This window comes from Poecilia formosa, unplaced genomic scaffold (genome assembly GCF_000485575.1).
Source record: "Poecilia formosa unplaced genomic scaffold, Poecilia_formosa-5.1.2 Scaffold26, whole genome shotgun sequence".
Taxonomy (NCBI): domain Eukaryota; kingdom Metazoa; phylum Chordata; class Actinopteri; order Cyprinodontiformes; family Poeciliidae; genus Poecilia; species Poecilia formosa.
Genome location: NW_006799965.1, coordinates 3,473,000 through 3,485,625, shown reverse-complemented (window position 1 = coordinate 3,485,625; position 12,626 = coordinate 3,473,000). Strand labels below are relative to the sequence as shown.

Genomic DNA, 12,626 nt, shown 5'->3' with positions numbered 1-12,626 from the left:
AACTTTTGTCAACACTACACTAAATGTTATGAGCTGTAGGTGTGTTGTGTAGCAAGAATCCACTAGCCAAACACATTAAAAAACTTTTGAACTGAAAACACTGGCACATGTTAGACAAAGGAAAGCTGAAAAACAGATAGTAATCCACAGTGGGATTACAGCGTCACATCGGGAGAATAAGGTTTTGTTATGTTTATTTTCTGTTTTTCTTTTCTTTTTTTTTTTTTTTTTTTTTTTTAACAAATAAAAAATTTAGAAATTAGTCTTGCAGTGAACAACCAGCACCATAAAGTTCAAGGAGCAACTCACACAAGTCAATAAAAAAAAAAAGAAAAACATGCTGAGAAGCTTAAAAGAAGTTTGACTACAAACGTGGGCTGCTCTATTTGGGGGTAGTTATAAACTTGGATCTTACCCTTCGTCTTTGCAACTACTTGCTGTTTTCTACATCATAAAATTCCCCTCAAAAAAATAAAATGAGACCTGATTAAAGTGTGGAAAAATCAGGTGCATGGATACTTTAACAAGGCACTGTATTGTTAACTATTCAGCATGACTATGTGTGCAGGTCTATTGTGCTGATCATTAATTAATAGTTTCTATGGAGAGCGGATGATTTGAATTAATTAAATGTCAAAATGAACTTTTGCAGACAAAAAAAAAAAAGAGGCAGTAAAAAGTGAATTTTACCCCTGTCTTCTTAACCTTGCCTGGGCTCATCTGGCTGCAGCCCTGACATCAGCCAACCCGCTAATTAGTTCCCACTGTGATGAAGCAGGGCGCCAAGAGTCCCCAGCTGTCATTACTAACAATAATAAATGAAAACATTGTGGTCTGCTCTGGGTATATGACTGAGCTTTATAGTAATTTCCACTAACAAGTTCAGTGACAACCGCTAAACACGACGTCTGAACAGAGGAGACGGCTACGTTTCGATCCTGCTGTTTTTCTGTTCAATCGGGATTGTATTATCAAACAGTGCATCACCTAAAACCCCTTGAAAAAACAAGTATGCAAACTCTCAAAAACAAACAAACAAAAGTTCCTCAAAGGAATAATACAAAGAAAAGGTATAAAAAGAATAAAAGTTTTCTGTTTTTTTTTTTTTTTTTGTCTCATTACAGTTGATTGGAGACAATTTGACACTAAAGTGATTACGAATCCAGGCTGGGAAATAGAAAGTGTGAGCATCAGTGGCATGCAGATTCAAGAAGGCAGTGAAAAGTGATATTCTGTTGAGATGCAAATTCTCTGAGGGGTTTGTTCCAGAGGCATGCACAATGAAATTGGCCTTTAAATGCGTTGGCATACTAATATCTTAAGATGCCACGACCCTTAGCCCATTCAGAATAACTGTGGCATTGTAATTGACTTGCAGTTCACACCAACAGTGTGTAACACCGCATCCGAAAGACTTTGCTCAACAGCGCATGTGGGACAGTGGATACAACATACGGACGTAACACATCCAGCTTCAAAGGCAACGCGTTATGCTGAGTGTTATTATTTTTTTAATTTTGTATCCCTATTAATTTCATTCCTTTTTTTATTTTTTTATTTTTCTTTTGCAATTTTCCATAAGCTGAGGCTGTGAATGACATTTTAGAAAAGGTCCGACTTTACGGGGGGAAATGACCCATATAATTATGACAGATTTTGTTTTCCTGAGGAAAATTCACGACGAGGAATTTATTAAAACCAGAAAATCTGGAGAGGACACTGGAGAAGATTTATGTTTTTCTATTTTTTTTTTTTTTGATCAAATGTGTTACTTTTGTACTGCTTATGTCTACTTAACATGCTTTACACATTTTTATTCAAAAATGTTTTTTTTGTTTTGTTTTTTTTTTACAATTATTTGACTTTTCAGGAGCCTGATTTTGTTTTGGTGCAACCCTGGCCACTTGGTTCTGTGAGCCCGTGTGTGTGATGCATGTGGGCAGAGCAACCCGACTGTCTGCAACTGCCTTCATCTTCTTCATCCCCTGTTTGCTGCTCTTATGGAGATAAATCACAAGTCCAAAACAAACTGAGGTAAATCATGCAGTGAAACGTATAACTTGCGAGCTGAAAAAAAAAAGTTTGTAAAGCTCTTTATCTGGGTAGAAACCAACCTATATGCACTAAGATTATATTGATCCCCTTGTTAAAGCCCTTAAAGCCAATGCAGGAGAGGTTATTCAGTGAAGCAAAAACCTGGAACTTTGCTCACACTGACAGAGGACTGCCTGTGTGTTTGCCCATGCAGGGTAGGTCTCAAGCAGCTTATGACCAGCAAATTAAAGGCCTGCAGAGGAAGAGAAGCTTCGAACTTTAGTGTTAAAATAAGCATACTAAAGATTTAAAACGTCTTTTAAAGTTTGAAGAAGCTAAGAGATGCTATGGTGTTCGAGTCACCATCTGAAAAGATCAGAAAAGGAAGAAAACATCCATAACTTAAATTTCATCCTTTTATCTTACCAACTGAAACTTCAACTAAGTTACAAAAATTGCACTTTTTTTATTTATTTTTTTTACATTTTCAGTACACTACGTCATACAAAACAACTTCTACATTTTGAAATGGTTCTAGTCAAGTTTCTAATTGCTGTGCGGGCCTTATAATGTACAGGAAAGTGGGAGACGGCGAACTCTTTCGTAGTTTGAGCGAGCTACTTACTGTATACTATAATGCTGAGCTTTAAATGCAGGTTTGAATCAATGAAGTGCTGTACAGCATGGGATCTGTAGCAGGGCTCAGACTGCAGATGCATACTTGCATTAGTGAGTCAGCTCTACGATTGGCATTCAGTTGAACTCCCTGCAGGATTTCAAGCAATAAATATGGAAATCTGAGTATGAGAGCCAAGCTCTTGTCTAGCTGCTTTTTGCCTATTGCACAGTTTAGTCAAGTATCACTTTAGGATAAACAGACTAACAGCAAACAGGGAAATTGGGGGAGTTTCACAAGCGGCATCCATTGATGGCGACTTGGAAAAACACGTCGGTCGCAAACATCCAAGCGTTACCGATTTTTCACAACCTTTTGTTCCCTGAGCTACTTTGTTTTCCCGAAGCCACACACGAGAGGTATGATGATTGGAACAGCACAGTCATCTGTGTACAATAGATTTTCCATGTCAGATTTAGCTTTCTGTTGGACTTGCGCGAGGAAAAGATCAGCCTAGCCTCAGGCACTTGGCAAAAATATCCGTAAATCCTTCTCCCACCCTGGGCAGCGACACATGCTGTGACTAACCCTTTCGCCTGATAATGCCTTTAAGAATACCATACAGAAAAGCGCGTGAGCTAATAAATGACGTGTGGCGGTAAACATTAAAACCAGCAAAAACTGTGCCTGATGTAAACATTGGTATTAGGAGCATGCTTCAGCAGCTTGATTAAAACTCTTTATTTGCTCGACTATTGGCATCCCAGTGAGATCTGCTGATTTTTGAGACTACTTTGTAATCAGCCTCTACCTGAGATCCAATCACGACAAGTGGAGAAGGTCTCAAAATACCATAAATGTGTTCGGAGACCCCCAAAAAAAGAAAAAGAAAAACCAGTCAGACTCTGGCTGGAAATGGATGTTTATGTTGAGAAATGATGAAACTGAACAAACTGCATACACAGAGGGATGAAGATGAGATCTGCACATAAACTTTGAGGCCAGTTATGATGAAGTGTAGCGCTACTGTAAAAGTCTGCAAAATTATTATTATTATTAGTATTATTATTATCATTAACTTTGCATATATAAACTCCCCCTGTAGCTTCTAATGAGGAAATCACAATTTCTCATTACTTCCACTAATATTTAATCCTTGCTTGAACGACGCAGGATATTCAATGTTTGAATATCCTGGGGTGTTCAGATGTTGGGGGGAAAAAAAAAAAAAAGAAGAGATTCTGTCTGTCTGCGTCGTTCTGGCTGTCTGACATCCCCTGGAGTTAAAATACAAAGACAATAAACTAAAAGCCCTATTAGTGAAATACAAGGTTATCATACACTCAGTATTGGATGTAATGTTGCATTAATTTATGTCATGCAACATCTGCCCTGTACTCACTCAAAATTTTTAATCTTCAAACCAGCGGGTGAATAACACAAAAGGTGCTTTGAAAGTTAATCAAGCGATGACAGACATACAAGTCTTTGGAGTAATCCTGCAATTACAAGAGAGGAAGGAGGGAGGGAGAAACCTGCTAATCACTCAAAATGAAGCAGGAATTATTTCGTGGCACCCATATGAGGACAGTGTAATTCTTTGCACTGGACATCTGTTGCCGACAGAACTGACAGAAGCACTCGGCTCATCCGAGCGTAAACAAATGAGGGAAAACAGAGGATCTTAATTAATCTGTAGGAGGTTGAAGTAAAATAAGTGATGTCAGCTTGAAAAAATAAAAAATGAAAGCATGAGTCATTTGTTTTAATATGACAGATTTTTCCCCCTGTTTATTTGTATCTGTATTTTATTAATAATATAGGAAATGGTAAAATAAAATTCTGCATATTTCGATATGTTCTAATGGCATTGAGCATGCTATTGAGTAATATTGATTGTTAATTTGCGATGTTGGCTGCAAAATTGGTGTGCATGGGAAGTAATTTTCCAACATAAAAGCTGCCATTTTCAGCAAAATATTTGGCATTACAGTATGAGAAATACTTAAGGTTAATGATCAAAAACACTGGCCAAGAGACACAAAAATCTTGCTAGATATGAAGGTATTTCTTTTACTGTTGTTAGTTACCATGGCGTAGAACAGAATTTTTCAAAGTGACCTCCTGGTGGACCACTAAGGGGCGCCGAGGGGTCCTCAAAGTTGAAGGGAAGATGAACTCGGGACTTCTGTATGTTTAAAAAAAATATGAATTGCATTACAAATCTTAATGCATTTAAATCTTAGTAATTAATTAACCGAAGTTAATATGTTAAAATCTCTGCTGTATAAATACATGTTTCCGGCACTGATAGAGTCGCATGTGAGCATCGAGTACCAAGACACATTTTTCCCCCGAGCTTAGAACAGGACTCAAAATATTCCTCCATGTTCTTGAACAAAACATTGGGGGCACGAATTCTTGTTTCCAGTAATGTGCCCCACAGTGGGGTTATTTGCGCTGTGCATGGCTTATTTTGGTGCATGAGTCTAATCAGGTAATTTCAGGCTCATCTTTGATCAAAGCCCTGATATTTTTCTATGGACTGTGGCCACCTGAAAAAGCACTGCACCGTGCATCCATTTTGCATGCAGACTTTAGGCTAAACAATAGACGGTATCTCAGTAGAAGCCTCAAAGATTTATGACAGGGTCATGATCACTTGTTTCACCATTAGGAGTGTTTATAACAGTGCAAATGCATCTCTTTTTAGTGCTTCCATCCGCACTCGATCCTCTCCACATCTCACCACCAATTCAATATCATGCTATATTTAAAAAGAAAAATCAACATTTAAATTCACCTGACTGCACTAAATCCTTTTTTTTACCCGATCCATTAACTTCTTGAAGCAAGGATTTTCACCTTACTCAGGTTTGGGCCACTTGTGAAAATCATTTCATAATGGACATTGATTGTAATAGCTTTATTAGATTTCTTAAATTGGAGGTTCCAGGGGAAAAGTGAAATTCATCAGATGTGCAAATCCACTTTAAAAACACAAAGAATTGTTTCACAATATCTCCGCATGTGAAAATTGAGTCATTTACCACTCGGGCCAATGTGTCATTATTAACAGTTCATATAAATGTCAGGAAGGTGGAGAGAGGGCCCCGCCGTGGACATGCACAGAAAAGCGACGATGAAGATAAATGGTATAAAATATTTTTTTTTCATTACAGCCACAGGCATAACAAGATCCAGGCACAGGCAGTGTGTACAGTGATAACCTTTATTGCTAGGTTTGCATATAGTGCCTACAGGCCTACAAATAATAATAATAATAATAACAATAATAATAATAATAATAATAAAATAACACAAGCGTGACCTCAAATCATCAGATATCTAGAACTTTGTATCGAAAGATGTAAGCAGAAGTATAAATCAACACAATAGGTCATTTGTCATCGATCTAAATATTTATTTTAATATTACAAAATTAGCCTAACAAGATCTTTTAACCTGGGATTTGAATAAGCGAATGCCTGCTGGCTACAAATATGCCATTCAGCCAAGACTCTCGCGTGGGGCAAAGAGTTCTGGGTGTTGTCGAGCGACGCCTTAGCATCCCTTTGCTTTCTGCGATAACTCATCATCAACAACAACGTGATGAACGTCAGACGAACAGACCCACTCCCACGACAAAACGAGCTTCTGGCAAACGACAGAGAGCTGACCACAGAGCGCCTCTTTACTTTTTCGCCGCTTCCTTGTTAGGAGATTGATCCATTGCTGACAACGATCTCACGCACAGTCGCAGCAGAGCACAGTGCAAGTTTATCATGACAAAACGAGTTTAATAAGCCAGCGGATTTGTTATGCCCCCATCGTTTAATGAGATGCGGAGAAACAAAAGAATTAGGAAATAAAACTGTGCAGACGGAAAACCAGCAAGAACGTTTTAGCCACATAAGAAGACGCTCAAGTTGGTTAAAAGTGTGGCAATTAGACTAATTATGTTTTTATGTAGGGTGGTGCAATTAGGCTGTGGGCGAGCTTCAATCTGCCTACCAAATTAGTGTTCTTCTCTGCTTTGCCGCTCAAATTATCCACATTATTGTTAAGATATCAGGCTATTTTAAGACCAGTGGTGCGATTTAAACGCTAGCCACAATCTCTCTCTCTCTCTTTCTCTCTCACACTGATCAGGAAAGAAACAAAATGGATGCAGTACTAATTGTTTTTCAGGAATTTACGTTCACAGCTTTGTCGTCTTAAAAAAAAAAACCCTAAGCTGTTAAAATGTGGTTAATGTCTTTTTCTTGGTGAACACGTTTTTATGGAAGAACATGACTAGAGAGACAACGGCTCTGCACGAGAATAGTTAACAAGTCACTTTCTTCGACTCTGTGTCAAGTTTCAGACACATGAACATTTCACAATTGTCTACGAAATGTGGCCCAACAAATTCAGCTCTATAACTGAAAATAAAAGTAAATTAAAATCATATCAAAGAGCAACCGTGAGCCAGCTCGTTTTATTTTTACCCCCACATCCCCGTCTGGGCAAGACGAAGAAGCAATTCGTACATTGAGTCTTGGCACAACAATAACAATTTTCACCAAAGCACTGCATCACCGTTAAGTTAAACGTTCTAAATATCACAAATGTTCATTACAATGATCTCTGCTGCGATCAAATCCAACCTGTTAATCTGTAATTAACTATACCAAAAGAAGAGAATAAATTTCATTCAGATTCCAGCTTTGATAATGTTTGTTTTTTTTCTTTCCGGTGTCAGTGGTGCGGTCACTTTCAGAAGACTCAATCGTCGCTGCGTAAGCAAGAAAACTTCGCCGCTAACACCGAGGACTTCTTTCTTCCAGTTTAAATGACTCTTTATTGATATACAGCCCTGTTCATCAGGATGGCACTTGTCCTTTTCACTATTCTGCTGACTCTTCCGTCCTGCTGACCTGTCGTATTTATTTGTCTTTTCCTTTTTGTATCCCCGTCTTGACTGTACCGCACTTGACAGGTTTGAGCTTTGCTGTCCAATATTTTGTTCTTTCATAGCCATCCCCCTTTTATTCTTTTCAGTCTGTTGCCTTTGGTTACCTTCCCAGTCTAGAACCAATTCTCATAACTTTCAAATTGACATTAGCACTGCTGAGATGACATACACAATACCCTTTAAGAGGCAATTTGTGACATTTTTTTTGTGATTGTGATCCTCTTACTGACTCCTTTTACATAAGATGACTCCCAGTTTTGAAGTACCTCCTCCAGTTGCCTCTGGGTAAGCGTTCTTCTGTTTGTCGCTGGGTTGATATCCCTTAAGAGAGTAGAAAAAAAAATCCTTCCCCTTGTGATGACTGGACTTGTAAAGCTTAGTACGCACTTCATGTCGCAGTGGTGCAGCTCAGTAAGAGTAAGACCACCACAGATACCCCTTTCGCTGCTACCATTTTCTGTTATTCATGTGTGTTTTTTTTCCCCTCCCCAGCGTCTTGTCTAACAACAGCATGGCCGACATCAGTTTTTTCTGCCTCTTTTATATGTATGATTGCCGTTTGATTTGAATGTCAAAAGAAAAAGAGCCACTGTGGCGTCCACCCCTTGCTGTTCTATAATTACAGGATCTCTCCACAGTCGTGGCATAACCTGTTGTATGGATGTTTTTTTTCTTTCTTTTTGTTCTAGGACACTAAATTGGCTTTAAGTGATTGGAACTAAGAATAAAATATTTGAAAAAGCTTGCTGTAAATACTGAATCTTTCTCTGCTTGACTCCATTTACAAGAGGCCTGGTGACATGTATATTTTAATGGTTTTATTAGCTTAAAAAGGTGCTTTGTTTGCATTCAGGCTGTTCAAAACTGCACTTAAGGATCAGCATTTTGTGTAAAATAGCATCCTGATAAATAGACTGAAGCTTAATAGACTAAGTACATGAAAAAAAAGGTTGTTTGTGTTATTTCAGCATTTTAATAAGACAGTCTAAAACACATGCCCGAGCTAATTTTTGTGCATCAGATAGATTAAAGCACATAAATAATTACAATAAATTAAAGAGGCAGTATTTTTCCAGGTACATTGTGCCATTTTTATAGCACAATCAAGTAACTCTGTTGCCGTCAGATGTTATACAAATGCAATTAATATCAAACATTACACGAAAGAAATTTGACTTCAAATTGGCCTCTGTCCCTTTAAGAAACTCCTGCGCTTTCTGTCTCTCTTCCTTCAAGATGTCATCACAACAATGCTCGTCCATTATGCCATTTACAACTGAGAAGTAGCTTGTATAAGCTCAGCAGATGTGCAGTTCCACCAGGTGTTTGCTAATTGCCGCTGCCGCTAGTCTGGAGGAGCTGAGTGGGGAAGACCCAGGCGATGTGTGCTCTGTGAGGTGAAAGGTCAGCTGGAGACTGCAGCTCCTAGGAATAAGAGATGCCTTGAGGGAGCAATCACCGCCCCCCCCCCCCCTCCCCCCAAATACCTGCCACAGGAATTTCAAGGATTTCTTAAACATCGGTTAAAGAATCAAAACAGAAGTCCATGTATGTTTCTGATGAATGGGAATAACATTATATGGTTTTATTTAAATTCCAAAAGAGTCAATTTTACGTAATTGTAAAATTTGATCAAAACAAACTAAGGAATAAACAAGCACTGTCATGATGATATAGGACATATTTTGGTTTGAATGAAAACCAAAACACTTACAGGAACAGGATATGAAAACTCAACAAACACAGCAAACTTATAGCTCACAATCAGTGGTGGTTTTTAATTGAGCTACATGGCTCAATGCTCAGGATGGCATTTTCACTTAATTAGTGCTGTTGCCCCAAGGCTGCATGGTTGCTTCATGGCCAAACTCTACGATACATTTTCACCACAACTTTATTCCTGCGCCGTCCAGCGTGTCCCTTGGTTTTCATGATGGTGTTTGTTTTCTCACAAACCTCTGACGCCTCGACAGAAAAGCTGAATTTATACTGGAATAGAAGTACACACAGGAAACTCCACCTACTAATTAGGTGACTTCTGAAGACAGCTGGTTGCCTTGGGTGATTTTTAGGGGTAACAGTGTAAACCGGGCTGAATACTAACACGCACACATCACACTTTTGACCGTCACATAATCAAAATAAAACGCCGAGGTTTGTGGTTCTAGTGTGATAAAATGTGAGAAACCTCTAAGGGTATTAAATACCTTTGAAAGGCGCTGTATTTCGGTTCGGAAACGTCGTCGCTATCTCTTAAACGTTATTTATCACAGGGAGGTAAGATGAGGCACAGCATTTATCGTCACACTTATTAGGATTCCGAGTCGCCCGCTCAGCAAGTAGGACTCTCCCTGTTCATTCATTAATTTTCCGCAGCCCAATAAAAAAAACAAAACAAAAAAAAAACAAGCCTCCTTCCCGACCATAACTGTCATCTTTGTAAATACCCCATCAGAATTTAATCTTCATTTTAAACTTTGCTTCCGCCGAGGATTGGGTCATTCGCGGGAGACACTAAAGAGTCACCCTTTGGGGTAATAAAACAAGGTTGTATTTGACGAGTAGTCAAAGGAGACGGAAGCAGATGGGTAGAGGATAGCTGGGTGGCATAAATCGTCCGCTCCTTTTCACGTATGATGCGAGTGCCCTTGGTTACCTAGTAACTCTCTCTTTCTCCGTCTCCGGTTGGCGCTCCCGCACAACGTTCCGCTCGGGAATGCGCGGCGCGATCCCGCGGTGCTCGCGCTGAGCCTGAGAAGAGTCAAGGCGAAAGCGTCAAAACGCACCAGGACTTGAAGGGGAGCTTCCCGCTGGAGTAAAAACAACAACGAAATAATAATAATAATTAAAAAAAATATATAAAACTAAGAACATTGCCTTAATGGCGTGGGAATCCGTTAGCGTGAGAGCAGAGAGAGGACAATGATCGCTTCGCAGGAAGGTTATTCCCTAAAAACATAAGCTTTGTGCAGAATACAAGGATATTTGGAGTACACTGACTACAACTGCAAGTGAAGATCCCGAGACGGTCAAACACAGTCCCGGTTTTTTCTTTTTTCTCTCTTTTTTTTTTGAATTCTAAGAAAGACATGGGGAGATTTTCACCTCGGCAAAGCAGGTGAGTCATTTTAAAGATACTTGGGGCTGTCTGTGTGTGCTGAGCTGAGCGATTCAGGAGGATGCAGGGAAACTGGCGGTCGCATTTAGATATACGACTTTCTATTTTTCCCCCCCTCTATGAGACAGAAGAGTTATATATCGTAACGCTACGTAGAACCTGCCCTGCAGCCATAGCATACACACACCGTCTATACGCTTGGGATTTTTCTCTCTCTCTCTTTTTTTTTTTTAAATAGACTTTTTTTTAATGTTCGAAACAAGAATTAGGATGCTGATGCATGTTTTTGCGCAGATGTGCGTCTGTTGCTTCCGACGATTCACAGCTCGCTGTCAGCGTCGATGCGGTAAATTTAATGTTCTGTGGTATAAATGTGCAGGGCACTTGTTACTTAGGCATAAAGACATCTTGTGCGTGTGATGGAGCGATGACGCGCAGGCTTTCTGTCACTGCTCTGGCTGGAAGAAGAATACAATAAAAAAATGAACTAGAATAGACTTGAGGAATTTGAAACAAATGGATGAAATTATGACTTAGATTTCTGGGATTCAGTTTGGATTCCCGGCATTCGCTTTTCCACAACACTAGTAAGGAGATCTCCAGTCTGACACAATTTTACGCATGGAAGTATATATATATATATGTAGGCGTCCCCAAATATCCATCCCAAGTGGTCTAACTTAGAGCTCTATAATAAATGCATGTGATATTTCACCTGAAATCCAGTAATATTTCAGAACTTATCTCTTCTGTTTGGCCAACTAAACTGGTCATTTAACTTGTTCTATTCTCATCTTTTAGATTCTTCAAAATGCTGCACAAATTACTCTGAAGAAGAGTCTATTAATCAATGCAGGCCTCATATATGTGGGTGTGTGCGTGTGCCTGAAAGTCTGATATTCCTGGAGACATGACACACGCCCAGAAATAAGTGGTCCGATTGTAGTTGGTGGCAAAAAAAAAGAAGGAATAATGAACTGTGTGTGTGTGTGTGTGTGTGTGTGTGTGCAGTAAATTTGGCTGTATTGCCTGAATCGATGCAGCAGCTTTAATTTGGCTCAGATAAACACACCCTCATTATTCCTTTATATATCTCCCATCAAACATTTTGCTTAATGTACATTCCCTCCCTTTCTATCAATATCGTTGCTCCCCACCTCATTCCACATCCTTCTATCAGCCCTCCTCCCATTAGAGACCTGCATCAACATTCCTCCTTGTCTCATCCTCCCATTTGATCACCACGCAGAGCCAGGAAAGCACTGCGGTTGACCTCCAGATACCCTGAGCAGTGCGAATGTGGGTGGGCAACTCTCACTGTAACGACTCACAACAATTTAAAGGAAGTACCGAAACACACACACACACACACACACACACACACACACACACACACACAAACTGATACACAATCATCAGACTGACTCAGCTGCACACAAACACGAAGGGTCCTGCAAATACCATCCAACACGGATGTGAAAGGCAGGAATGTTTAATGTTCAGAGCTGTGCTGCAGAAGGAGGATTTGGGATAAGTTATGTTTTTTTCCTCATATTAACAGCCAATAACACTGTATCATTCTCCTCTTCGAAATACAAAGAAAAAGCTTTCTCTCCAGTAGGCGTCATGGATGCAATCAGTAAACGTTACAATGCTGAAAATCTGTGAAATGACTCGGTCTCTGTTTTTCAGACACAATCAGATTCAATAATTTCAAAATTCCTAACAATCCTTTTCTGACATTATCTGGAGAACAAACCTGATATGAAAAGGCACCCCTCCCACGAACGATGTAAACACAGACATACATACATTGCAAACACATACGCGTNAAAAAAAAAAAAAAAAAAAGAAGAAGGAATAATTAACTGTCTGAGAGTTGAATTCCAAAGAGGGAAGAA

General features: G+C 39.3%; 1 protein-coding gene and 1 long non-coding RNA gene across 6 annotated transcripts in view; both read left to right on the top strand.

Moving 5' to 3' along the window:
- Nucleotides 1-8,286, top strand: part of LOC107835823 (uncharacterized) — a 37,154-nt gene extending 28,868 nt beyond the window's left edge. Inside the window, exons 2-3 of the long non-coding RNA XR_001661652.1 lie at nucleotides 1,871-2,034; nucleotides 7,395-8,286. This is a non-coding gene — a long non-coding RNA (uncharacterized LOC107835823). The remainder of the gene's footprint in view (nucleotides 1-1,870; nucleotides 2,035-7,394) is intronic.
- A 2,022-nt stretch (nucleotides 8,287-10,308) lies between these two features.
- nlgn3a (neuroligin 3a) overlaps nucleotides 10,309-12,626 on the top strand; it is a 168,759-nt gene continuing 166,441 nt past the window's right edge. For 3 of the 5 annotated variants that reach the window (XM_016669632.1, XM_016669631.1, XM_016669630.1), the window contains exon 1: nucleotides 10,310-10,725. The gene's annotated coding sequence lies outside the window, so the exon portion shown is untranslated. Of the gene's footprint in view, nucleotides 10,726-12,626 lie in introns of all 5 variants that reach the window. The other 2 variants (XM_016669628.1, XM_007548473.2) reach the window with 2 other exon arrangements.